We start from the raw sequence: 11,892 nt of genomic DNA, 5'->3' as shown, positions 1-11,892 counted from the left end.
AATCAGGAAAAGCGCTGATGCTAGATTGAAGTCGAAGGGAAAAAAAAATAATAGTGGCTCACTCTAAATAAGAAAAATTTAGCTAGAAAAAAAGACCAGAAAAAAAACTTCTTTTCTCAATATGACTGTAAGGCAGCGAGAGGCTGCATTACTGCTTCCATAGGTAATTGGAATTGATCCGTCTTTTGTTAAGAGCACCTTGTTTGTGTCCTTCATTTCCTCTTTCACTATTGCCTCACTGACAAGTTCTTTTTAGTCCACGTAATTTCCAAAGTTACTTGACTTGGATAATAAACTTTCTCTCTGCTGCTGCTATTTTCCCCCTCTACAACACCACTCAGGCCATCAGTGCCCCTGCCCCTGATGCTGTGCTGCTGTCTGTAGCTATTAATCTACAGGCTGGGACAGCCTATTACCAAGAGAAATGACGCCTGCAATGCGCATTTTCAACGCAGCAGTGAGAGACATAGTGTTCAAGGATAATGACTGGAGTTTCCCTTCAGAATCAGCATCATTTACTCCAGGCTGGTGCTCTCTGAGAGTACTCCCGGCTTGATGAGCAATTGGATTCCCGTTGAAAGCAGGGCACTGATGAAGGTCATACTGTCTGGCTGCGTTACTAGGTGGTAGGTAGTAGGTGGGCTGCCACTGGCACCAGCTTCAGTCTAGATTTGCCATGGCATAGTCACCCCCTTTTGGCAGCCTTCAAAGGTAATGTTCAGTCAAGTAATGTGTCACCCATCTGGAACAGGCAGGCAGGCCAACAGTTATGGGAATGAATGAATTAAAACACTGAATCCATGTTGCCATTGCTAATAAGCACCACTGATTGATGCACTGGACCTGCCTGCCAGCTCAGCTACCCTCCCTGCTGTAGCACTGCCTTGAGCTATATTGGCACACGTATAGTCCCAAACTGCTGAGGGCCTTGCCTCTTTGCATTTGCCTCCCAGTGTTTTCACTTGTGTTACATTAACAGCTTTAGACACCCCAGGGTTAAGAACATAGGGGTAAAAGAAATAATTCAGATGAAAACATCTCACTTCAGTTGCTGTTGCTCACAACTCATCAATTCCACAATGTGTTTCGGAATCATCCTCCAGGAAGTCTGGGGAATAAGCTCCTGGGAAATGGCTGGGAGGTGAGCTTCCCCCCATTTCCAATCCGGAATGTGCCTTGCAGTTCATTTCCACCTGGTTTCCTTGGATCTTAGCTCATTTTAATTCAGAGATGTAACCATCCTTATGACTAATAGATCTCACGTAGCAACACGTGAGATCCCACCTGCACTCTGGATGAGTCAGTGTAATGTTAGATTGAAACTTTTGAATTGAACAGGTAAAATCCCCTTTTGTATGGGGATACCCCTACAGCTTGGATGTAGGAAACGCGGATGGTTCTTTTCATCATTTCAGCAGTTTGGCCAAATTCTAAAACAAAAGGGGGGCCAATGAATATAAGGGTACTTAATATGTTTCTATTAACATGCCTGGCAGAAGAAATGAGCACAACCCATCCCATTCTGAGGAATGAGCCAGGGAGCTGCTGCGACAGTGAAGTTGGGGTGGAAGCAGGAGGGCAAGAATAGATGTGTGCAGAGCTGTGTGCAGCCACAACATGTTTTTTATACAGTAATGAGTGGGAGAGCAACATCAGAATTGGACCTCTTCTTGAACTTCGGTTTAATAAACCCCATTAGAAAGAGAAGGGGGGAAAGAATTGACCAGGGCGGAAATCAGCACTGGGGTTTCTAACTTGCAGAGCCACAATGATTCCAGTGGGTGGCTGGCAGTGTGTCTGTTGTAGAGCTAGGAAACAGTGGGATCTGTACTGTGGAACATACTGTACGTATATCATGTATGCATACATTGGAGAAATGACCTAAAATGATATAGGCCTATTTACTATACATAGTAATACATTGCATTGTATTCAAATATATTTGAAAATAAATAGATTTTTTACATTGTATTAATATGTATTTAAATAAATTTAAAAGGCCATACAGGATTGATATTAAATTACATGTCATGACATCATATAATGTTCTACTTTCATATATTTTAAATATATGATCCTATTTAATTTTGTTCTTTAATTTATTTGTAATATTGTCATAAATGGATAAATACAATTACATTTTCTTCAGTTTTATTATAAATATTACATTTCTATATATATAATATATCCATAACAGATTACAAATTATGTTTCTATGTGGGTTTGGTTCCAAATCTCCAAAACAACAGCAACAGCTGTACTTTCAGATATACGATTTAACAAAAGAGGGACCAAATAATTGGAGGTAAAAATGCATTTAAGAATGTATAAAAAGCACTTCTCTTTTGGATGGGAAAGGAGTGTTAAACTTGATTCTCTGCCCGTGTCTGTGAGTGCTTATCCAGCAGAATTTTCAAAGGAGGCATTTGTTGCTTTGTCATCACAGCATAATTTTTCCTGTCAGGCCATGTCTGGGTATCTCCAGGGAGTAGAACTTGTGTTCTTTTGTTCATGCAAGGGCAGAGACTAAGACAGCACTATAGAAAAGAAAACTTTGATGCGCCTATGAGACCTATGAGATAACCAGACCTCTCACCAAGCCTGGAGTGCTAAATCACCATTGTGATAGCAGACAGCTGCCAGGATATGCATCAGTAGTTTGGTCAAGTCTTAATAACAATGAAATGAGCTGCCAAATATGAATTAATAGTGTATTTAATACTTTGGTGTTAACTACCATGGCTGAAGAAATGACTGCTCTGATCTTCAGCCTGCACTGTCACAACTCAGTCACTTATGAGGAATGAACCAGGGTGGCAGCTACAAGGGTGTAGCTGGGGTGGAGGAAATGGGGGCTTGAAAAAATATGGATCAAGTTGTGGGCAGCCAGGAAGTACAAAGTCATAATCAGCATGCAAGATTAGAATTTGACTTCCTCTCGAAAGTCTGTTAAATACCACTATTTCTGAGGTTTGGTCAAATTTAAATAATGATCAAACTACAGGTCCACTCTTATCACACACACACACACTTCCCTCCACATTCACTACCAACAGATCTGTTATACCTGCCTGATTTTTGGAATCACCAGTTATGTGTTTTTGACATCTTGGTTCACAGTTATGATCCACATGATAGCACTCAGGGGATAATGAGGAATGTAGGCAAACGTATCTGGAACACTAACCACTGTCTAGAACTGAAAGGCAAAAATGAAGAAGAGGTGGAGAAGGACTGCAAAGGAAGAAGAGGTGTGTACAGTATATAGTTTTCTGTAGTTAATGAGGAAATTATATGAGGCATGATTCTGATTTAGGACAGCTGAGGCCAGTTATCCCTCCTCAAAATGTGTTGTAAACTCCATTTAAGCTCTCACAAACACCAGTGTGTTACCTTCTACATTGAAGTACCTCACATTTTTAAAATTCATTCTCAGTTTTAAAACATTATACACTGTTGATATAATATCAAGGTAACATAATTGTCTCTTAAAATCTTTCATGCTCACTGTTGAAATAAACAACAATCAGACCAGTGCTCAATGGTGTAGCCTAACATTATCACTGGTAAAATGGAATTTGCAGTGGCATTAATATATATAGAGATAAACTGGATACATATTTTTATTTCTACAACCATAGCAAGTGAATGGGGTTGCTGTCACGTTTAAACCACATTTCTTTTTTCCTTGCAAACTCAATGATAACTGCCATCAAAATCCAACCTGTGTAACATTATTAATAATTCACACCTGTGTAAAATTATTAATAATGTTAACACAGTTAGTTTTCCTTCCTTTACTGTTGATCGGAGGCATTTTCACACAAGTTTCAAACAAGAAAACAACAGTTCTGCAGAACATCTAGAGATTTTGTGTGCATTCAAAAAATAACTTGTCCATGTTCACTGCTGATGTCTCTGTGTTTCAGAACATTGAAGTTTCAAATTCAAATGGTTAAGTGTTTTGCCACTACATGAACTGTGCAAAATCCATTTACTACTCTAATTCTTCATAGGCTTCGTTGCAATACAGTCATTAGGCTATTAGGCTAGATGGCCCTTCTCCAACAAATTCATACTTTTCTTCTTCTTGTTTTTGCACTTTGTAGCTCTCAAAGAGAAAGTGCTAAGTGGCAGACCAAAGTGATCAAATTTAGCCAATACGCTGTTCAGTTGTCTTTGTAGCTAGTAGCAAGAATTAATGAGCCAGAACTTGTGAAACAATCTTGGCTTGCTTCACCAGCAGCAGACAGGTCAATATGCAAGTCCGTGTGTGTGCATGGATAAATTACAGCTCGGATAGAAAAAGAAATCTTACTGGATTTCACATAAGGCGCATTAAAACATTTTCAGTTACATTAAGAAATGTACAAACGAACAATTAGCAGATCTAACAGGACCCCTCCTTTTTCTTCACCTGGGTCTGTCAGTCACAGCCAGCTAGTGACAAGACACAGGCTTGAACCAGCAGCGCCTGGCTCTCAGAGCTCAGCCTGGGCTCCCAAAAGCACCTTTACTGCATTAACTAGTGGAGCCGCTGGAACTGAGTTTTATTTTTCTTCTATTAATTACCATTTATAAACTTTTATCTAGATCTACACAGAGAGTGTAGGGAGCACCTTACACTCACAGAAAAGCACCATATAAGTATGAAGAATTATTCTTGTTGTTGTTGTCATAAGCACCTATATTTGATATATATTTACCTTTGTATCATATAATGTCAGCTCTCTGATCAAATTTGAGTAACACTGAATCAAACCAACTAATAAAGAGGTATAGCACACTTAATACTTTGGTGTTAACTCACCTGGCTGAGGAAAAGACAGAACTCAAAGATTTGCACAACACCAGCACAGATCTTGATCAGGGAGCTAAAAGCAAGTTGCTTTGGCTGCCAAGTTCAGCAGGCACTGAGTAGATCATGTGTGAAGCGTGGAATGAATATGGAGAATGTCTGACGCTGTCTGAGTATATTTGGAAATGCAAGGTTTCAGAGGGTGAAGTGAAAGAAAGCATGGTAAATGCACGTGATGGAACACAAGTCGGCAGACAGATGCCAGCACTAGCAGTGGCTAGCTTGAGATTGTAACCATGATCAGCAGAGGAAGACACTATGCTGAGTTAGATTAGCCTGCTGATTGTCCTAACATACCTTCATTATAATATCAGGCTTTATATATATTTTTAGAAGACTCCCTCCTCTAGGGTGACAACACAAATACAGAATATTATTATACAACCAACATTCCAATAGAGTAGTAAAATAAGTAAAAACAGTGAGGCAGGCAACTAAGAAGAACAATGAGAACTGCAATGCCTCAGCAGCATAAAGCAGTGTAAAAACAATGTCCACTGAAGAGTGAAGAACATGTAGGTCCAATTCATCGATTGCAATAAAGAAGCAGTCATTGAGCAGAGAGCAGAATGGGTTTGTGGTAAAGCTCTACAGCAGTGTGATAGAGATCACAGGTGCTGTCTAAACAGATGAGCCCTTGGAGATGCCCAAAGGTTGTAAAGGAGTGATTTCAGGGAGTAGGTCAACACTGCTGAGCCAGGGATAAGAATTATTTGGCCCTTGGGGCACGGAGAACGGAGTCTGTCAAAGGAGGCAGCTCAGAGAGGTCAGAAGGCAGTATAGGGAGAGATAAGGGACTTGAGATAGACTGCAGCTGAATAGTTAAAAAAACAGGACCCAAGAGTGAGCTGTTTGAAACAGATGCTAAAGGGAACCAATCAATGAAATAGAAATTGTAAGAAGCATTGCCTTCATTGTGCATTATTGATTTTTCAAATGCAAATTATTTGTCTAAAATCTGTTCAGAAATGTGCAATTGGCCCTCTTTACTGTTTTTCATATCAAAACTTGCAATAAATGAACAAAATATAGAACATAAAGGTGCTGTATATCGAAGGAAAAGGTACTGTACTATAATCAAGAAAATATTTAAAAGAACATATCTGACCAGGTGGACAGTGTGTGCACGAAACAGTGATTTGATCATAAAAACAGTTACTGTAAGGAAATGTACTCAGCTGTGATTTGAGGGCATTTCATTCACCACCCAAACTTGTGGATGACATTGTGCCTGAAGACATTAAAAGGAAGCTGTCATTCAGGATGAGCAGGTCTCAACAGCACAGTCATACCAATCACATCCAATAGCACACTAATCACATACTGTTTTTGCCAGCAGATCCCATCGCAAGCCAAAACGTTGTAGGTGTCAGTCATGCCCTGAGTGCAACTGTACTAGAGAGAAGGAGCGTTCTTCATGTAGAATCTCCAGAATGGTGTTGCAAATATATTTGCAATTTATTGCAGATTGGCTGATAAATGATACATTGGGTGATAAATATCAAAATAGAGAAAAGGCATTTTCAAAGACTGTAAACCAATAAGGAATTGTATCCAGCTTGTTTATTACTCCATCCATATAAAGTGGGACAGTTTTGGACTAGAAAGGCAGATGGAGAACAGACTAGACCCCTAGAGGAGACTGTTGAAATGGATCTGCCAATCCACTGCAGAGCAAAACCATGTCTTGTGAAATGTGGCACCTCGCATTGGTGAGCCCGGGATTCCCTTTTCTACAGATGGTTCACTTAACGCAGCTTAGCCCGTTACACCCATTTTCAAACTTCACTTTACATCAGTACTAATCAGGTTCCATAATGAGACACTGGAGCCTTAGCCTAAATATCAGAATATTCTACACAAGAGTCTCTGAGCTGCAAATCACTTTCTTTCCTACGCTAATTGATTTTGGTTCTGATCAGCCTTCTCCCAGAAAGAACACACGCCTGTCCACCGATAAAGCACAGGAGCCCAGAGAGCTTCACTGGTGCATGCAGCAGGCATTTAATGAGTAAAGTACAAGGCCTATCCCTCCATCCACCACAGCCATCAGACATCCTCATGACACTGATGGGACTGAAGGTGGCCCATGATGCTTACCGTTCAGGTAAACGTTGTTGCAGAAAGTAGATGAGATCATCTCCCTCAGAACCCTCCAGCGCAGCAGCTATGCCCAGCTTGGATAGATGGTTTCTTTCCACAAAGTGGGCCAGACGTAAGCGGGGAAATAATCTTTTCCTGCCTTTCCATCCAGCCCTAGTTCTGCCTCTGGGATAGATATCCATCTCTTTGCTCTCCTCGTCCATAGATGCCAGGGCAGCTGTAATCGTCTCTGCCAGCTACTGAAGGCTTAAGGCAAGGCGGGATGGTCCCCAGTGGCTTGGAAAGCTTGAATACCAGCGCAGAGCTCAGTCCCTGAGGCAGCCCATATAAAAATCCCCAGCGAGCCGAACTGTGCATCAGGAAGCCAAGGCAGTGCTCCCTGGTGACTCATCAGAGACAGACATGGCATCACCTAGGGCCTGTGTGATAAGCAGCTGCCTCTTGACTGCCTTTGGCCTTAGGACAGGATAGGCCCCATGCCGTCGCTGATGAGTGGCGCTTCCTAAGACTCACAGAAGAGACAGAAAGAGGCCCAAACTCACGGAAAACTAATTTAAAAAGTACAGTTTTCGCTGGACGTGCCAGTATCTCAGTTATGCTACAATTTACGAGATCACACTTGTACTGTACTTCTCTTTGACATTTGCCAAATTTGTCTAACAACAATATAAGAATAGGACCATTTGAAGCGAATCAAAAAAAGAAACTCTGATGAAAAATCCTTTGGGGTTAATATGCAGAATTATTCTTTATCACACAATGTGATAATGTAATGTAGTCATTTTCAATCTTGAGAGTCAGTGAACTACTTAAGGCTCCCATGACGTAATGAATGCAGTTAGACACAGACATGGTGCGTGGGAAGGGTTTTGCTCAGGCATTCCTGCTCTGAACTTCTTTCGTATTTAAAACTTGCTGTGTTCTAGTCTTCCTTAGCGGCTGTGTCTTCTCTGCTGTGGGCTGGACAGGGAAGTGAGCTCATTTAGTGAAATTGACACTTCTCACTCATTTCTCAGCAGTCTCACTGGATAACGTGCTTTTGTTTACAGGAAAGCACACAGACTGCAAACACCAAAATATCCGGGTAGTATTGCCAGTGACCAAGCAGAATGAAGGAGTTTGGCACTAAGATCTACACCACTGTTAATTGAAAACGTAACATTGCTCCAAATTTATGCCTTCAGTTAATATAAAAGCAGCACAACAAAGTTTTAAAGTATCATAAGAGTCTTCATAAATGAAGAGTTCCTTCGTTCGATTTATTCTGTAATGCTTGAGACAGCGTTGTAAGGGAGAATTGCTTTTTGAACATGGCTGTGTTCCTTCACTGTGAGCTTGTGTTTAGAAAGGATGTGCATGAGACCTAGTGAATTCAGCTCCTGTTTCAAAGCTGGGTGATTTCATTTCTGATGCACCTCTTCAACTGGATGGTGATGAATTGTAATTTCTCATTAGTTCTATTGCTGTGGAGGTGGTCCCTGAGGCACCACACACTTTAGTTTATCCACAAGGGTATGGGGCGATGTGTTGGAAAAAATCCACTACAGTAAGTCTTGTGCTTCCATTAAGTAAATGGCAGCTTGGGAGAAAATTAATTCAAGCTTCAATTTCTCAATTTCCTCCATTTATTCTCATAATGTGTATGCCTCTGGAGTATCCTATGTATCATGCCCCCCCCAAAAAAATCCTATCTGTCGGATCTGCATGAAGCTTTTTTCTGCTTTAAGCTTTTTTTCTGTTCTCTAGCTTCTCCAGGTGTGTGGCTGTTCAGCTGTAATCTGGGCATTTAACACACTAATCCTTAATATAGATCCATGTCTCAGAAAGGAGGCAAGAAACAAAAGCCACAGGAGTCCATTTAATAGGTAGCTCCTGTAGCTTCAGACAAAAGACCCTCGTGTTTCTCCAAGAAAAACATGAAGTTTCAGTCTCTCTCGCCATCTTTTCTGTGCCGCTTTGACATCTCCCGTCGAGTCACAAAGAAAATCCCGTTTTCATATTAAAATGCGATGACAAACCCAATCTTGTCCTGCCAAAATAGCAATCTGCACCTGCAGGCCAATACAATTGCAACACGCGCGGAACCGAACTGGGTGATATAGTTTCTAGAAATAACAAGTTGCTGCCAGGTTGGTGTCACGATCGTCATCCCTCCTCTTAAGGGCGCTCCTACCCTTTTGTATTTTAGTTTATTTACGAGCACCTGACCCCTGTTTTGCCTGTTATTATTTAAGCCCGGTGCTCCCACTATTCCTCGTTCAGCACTGGGAGATGGACGCCCGGAAGCCCGCCTGGCAGTGGGTCCAGCAGAGACCTGACGGCACAGGCTTCGTTACGGCATCCTGACCATCCGAGTCTGGGGCTTGGAGTGCCTGGCCTCATTATCCTGTTTTTATCTTCCTGGTTCCCTGTTCCTGTTCCGGATCCCATTCCGGATTTTAACTTTGTCCATCTTGGATGGATCTCCCGGCACCTGGACCCTGGACTGCGCCCCGGTTTCCCCTTTTGGACTGTTTGGACTTTTATCGCCTGCGCCACGCCACCCGAGCACCGGATCACCGTCTATATATAACTATATTCATAAACTGTTCAGAAGTGGGGGAAGCTGGGCTCTTCGATGCAGTTTATTGTCTCTTGAAAACGAGTAACACTCTGTGCAGATCAATGTCAAGTGATCCTTGGAGGGAGCTGTGCCATTGTCCTCGATGGTTGGTGAAGAGATTGCACCAGCAATGCATGGAGACCAAGATAGATGGAATGCTTGAGAGCCAAGCTTTCGGGATCCCTTCTTCCTGAATTAACCTGGATACCTGATGCCTGCAGCAATTTAACTCACCTGGCATAAATAGTAACCTTCAGCATGAGTTCCTGCACCCAGAAACTATGGTACGGAAGCCAAATTACCAGACGCTGTTGTGTTTGTGTCTGCATTTTCCCAGGTGTTACATTCCATCAATGCTTTCTGTGTGCAGCACTGCTGGCTTCAATACAGCAGGACTGTTGTTGAACAGTTGCTGCCACAAGAATGCCATTTGTTTTATGATTTGCAAAGGGACTACCAACAGTACGGGACTTTATAATGTGATTTGTATCTCTTTCAGGCCCATTCAATCCCACCTGGAATCCAACTCCGGATGCTGGCCTGAATGAAATGCCTCAGGCTGGTGGCACCTTGGTGGACACATGCTGCACACACAGCCTGATTAACCATTAGTATTCCTTCAGCTCCACTGGTTACTGTACTCACAGGCCCAATAACAAGGCCAGCAAGGCTCACCTCACCAACATGCCAGTCATTTGCTCTGAATGGTTTTTTCTTGCTGGAGGAGGAATAGGGAACAGCCTATTCACCTAGATACATTTTGTAACAAGTGGGCATAAGGCAGTGATAGACAATTCTCTTGAGCTGGGACTTACCAACTTAGTTTATGCCTGAAAGAAATATTTTAAAGAAAGAAATGAGTAACAATCTAATTCCTCTCCATCCAATTAACTCAAAATGGCTATAAATTTGAAATGGCATGGTGCCCACACAAATGCTACAATGTTTTACTGTGTTATATTAAAAACAAATTAGAGTGCTATCACTATGTATATTCCTCTCCAGTGCATGGGAGTACCTAATTTGTTTATATAAGAATTCTGATTATAAATTCCAGTAACCTAAAACGTGATTCCCCATCCAGGTAATGAAAGGTGGGCGATTAATGATCATTTTTGGGGATTGCATATGTTCACTACACTGCAGGGGCTTTAAAACAAACTTCATTCAAAGCCAGACAAACGGCTGAGGCTGAGAAGCGCCGTGTGATATTTCAATTCAGTGCAGCCAGCGTTTGTTGGAGTCCCTGTTTCGGGTCCTTCAATTTCCTCTTGCAATTGTCTGCCTTAGACCCTGCAAAAAAGCTGAAATAACTTCCAGTTATACAGCCGGAGCCCCAGTTCCCCCAGCTTTCCTCAATATGAAGAGCATCCTGTAGGTCATCCATTGTGCCAGGCCTGAGCAGGGACATGCTAATATCATCCCAAATTCCAATTCATCCCAAACCTTAACATTGAAGAAATGGGAAAAGTTCCCAAATTTAAATAAACATCTCATTCAAGACAACAGTCTCACGAGCTTTTATAAAACTTCTATCTTGTTACCACAATAGGTCTCTTCACTTTACAAAAGCAACGCCCTGCCAGCCAAATAGTACTTTATTTTTTACCCTGACTACACTTTGCATCCTTCAGTTACCTGAAAGCTGCTTATTTCCAGTGAGGATCATGACATCCCAGAGATTATCCAGAAAAATATAGACAGGACTACACTCTGGGCCACAGTAGTCCGTTTGAAGTCACATTCACACACACAGGGAGAATTTAGAGACACCAGTCTCTAAAGGGGAAAACTGAAGCATGCAGAGAAGACCTGCAGTGAGAGCCTACAAACACCATACAGAAGGCACCCCAGTCCAGATCTGAACCCCTCATCTAGACATTGTTCCTTTATGTTAAGAAAGCAGGCAGATAACGTAAACAGCACACCAGTTATTGAACTCTGGAAGTGACCAGTTGTTATGTGGCTAAATAACAGCTGGACATCAGACTTCAAATTCAGAGTTTGTGTTTGAAATATTCTTATATCACATACAGTATGTGTTCATTCTGTGTTCACATTTATGTTATGTCCTTGTCCTAAACACAGCAGCTATGGTAACATAAGAAGCAGACCAGGCTTGAAGATGGAATATAATAGGCCCTTAAAAGTGATTGAATGGTACAGTAAAGAAGCCTTTGCATCTGCTTTGCTCTCTGGATGGGCGTCTGTTAATAAACTTATTTCAAAACTGCACTGAACTCATCAGTCACTCAGTGGACATCAGTTCCCCCCTCAGGCAGTGTTCTGGTACTCCCTAGCTTTGGAATAAAAATGAAGGGAAAGGAAC

The 11,892-nt window shown here is 41.7% G+C and overlaps 1 protein-coding gene across 1 annotated transcript in view; it reads right to left on the bottom strand.

The window, feature by feature from the left end:
* gpr139 (G protein-coupled receptor 139) overlaps positions 1-11,892 on the bottom strand; it is a 30,187-nt gene that overhangs the window by 13,187 nt on the left and 5,108 nt on the right. The gene's annotated exons all lie outside the window — the stretch shown is intronic.

This window comes from Lepisosteus platostomus, chromosome 19, assembly GCF_059453375.1.
Source record: "Lepisosteus platostomus isolate fLepPlt1 chromosome 19, fLepPlt1.hap1, whole genome shotgun sequence".
NCBI lineage: Eukaryota > Metazoa > Chordata > Actinopteri > Semionotiformes > Lepisosteidae > Lepisosteus > Lepisosteus platostomus.
The sequence above is the reverse complement of the archived record's forward strand: the minus strand, read 5'-3'. Positions and strand labels throughout refer to the sequence as shown.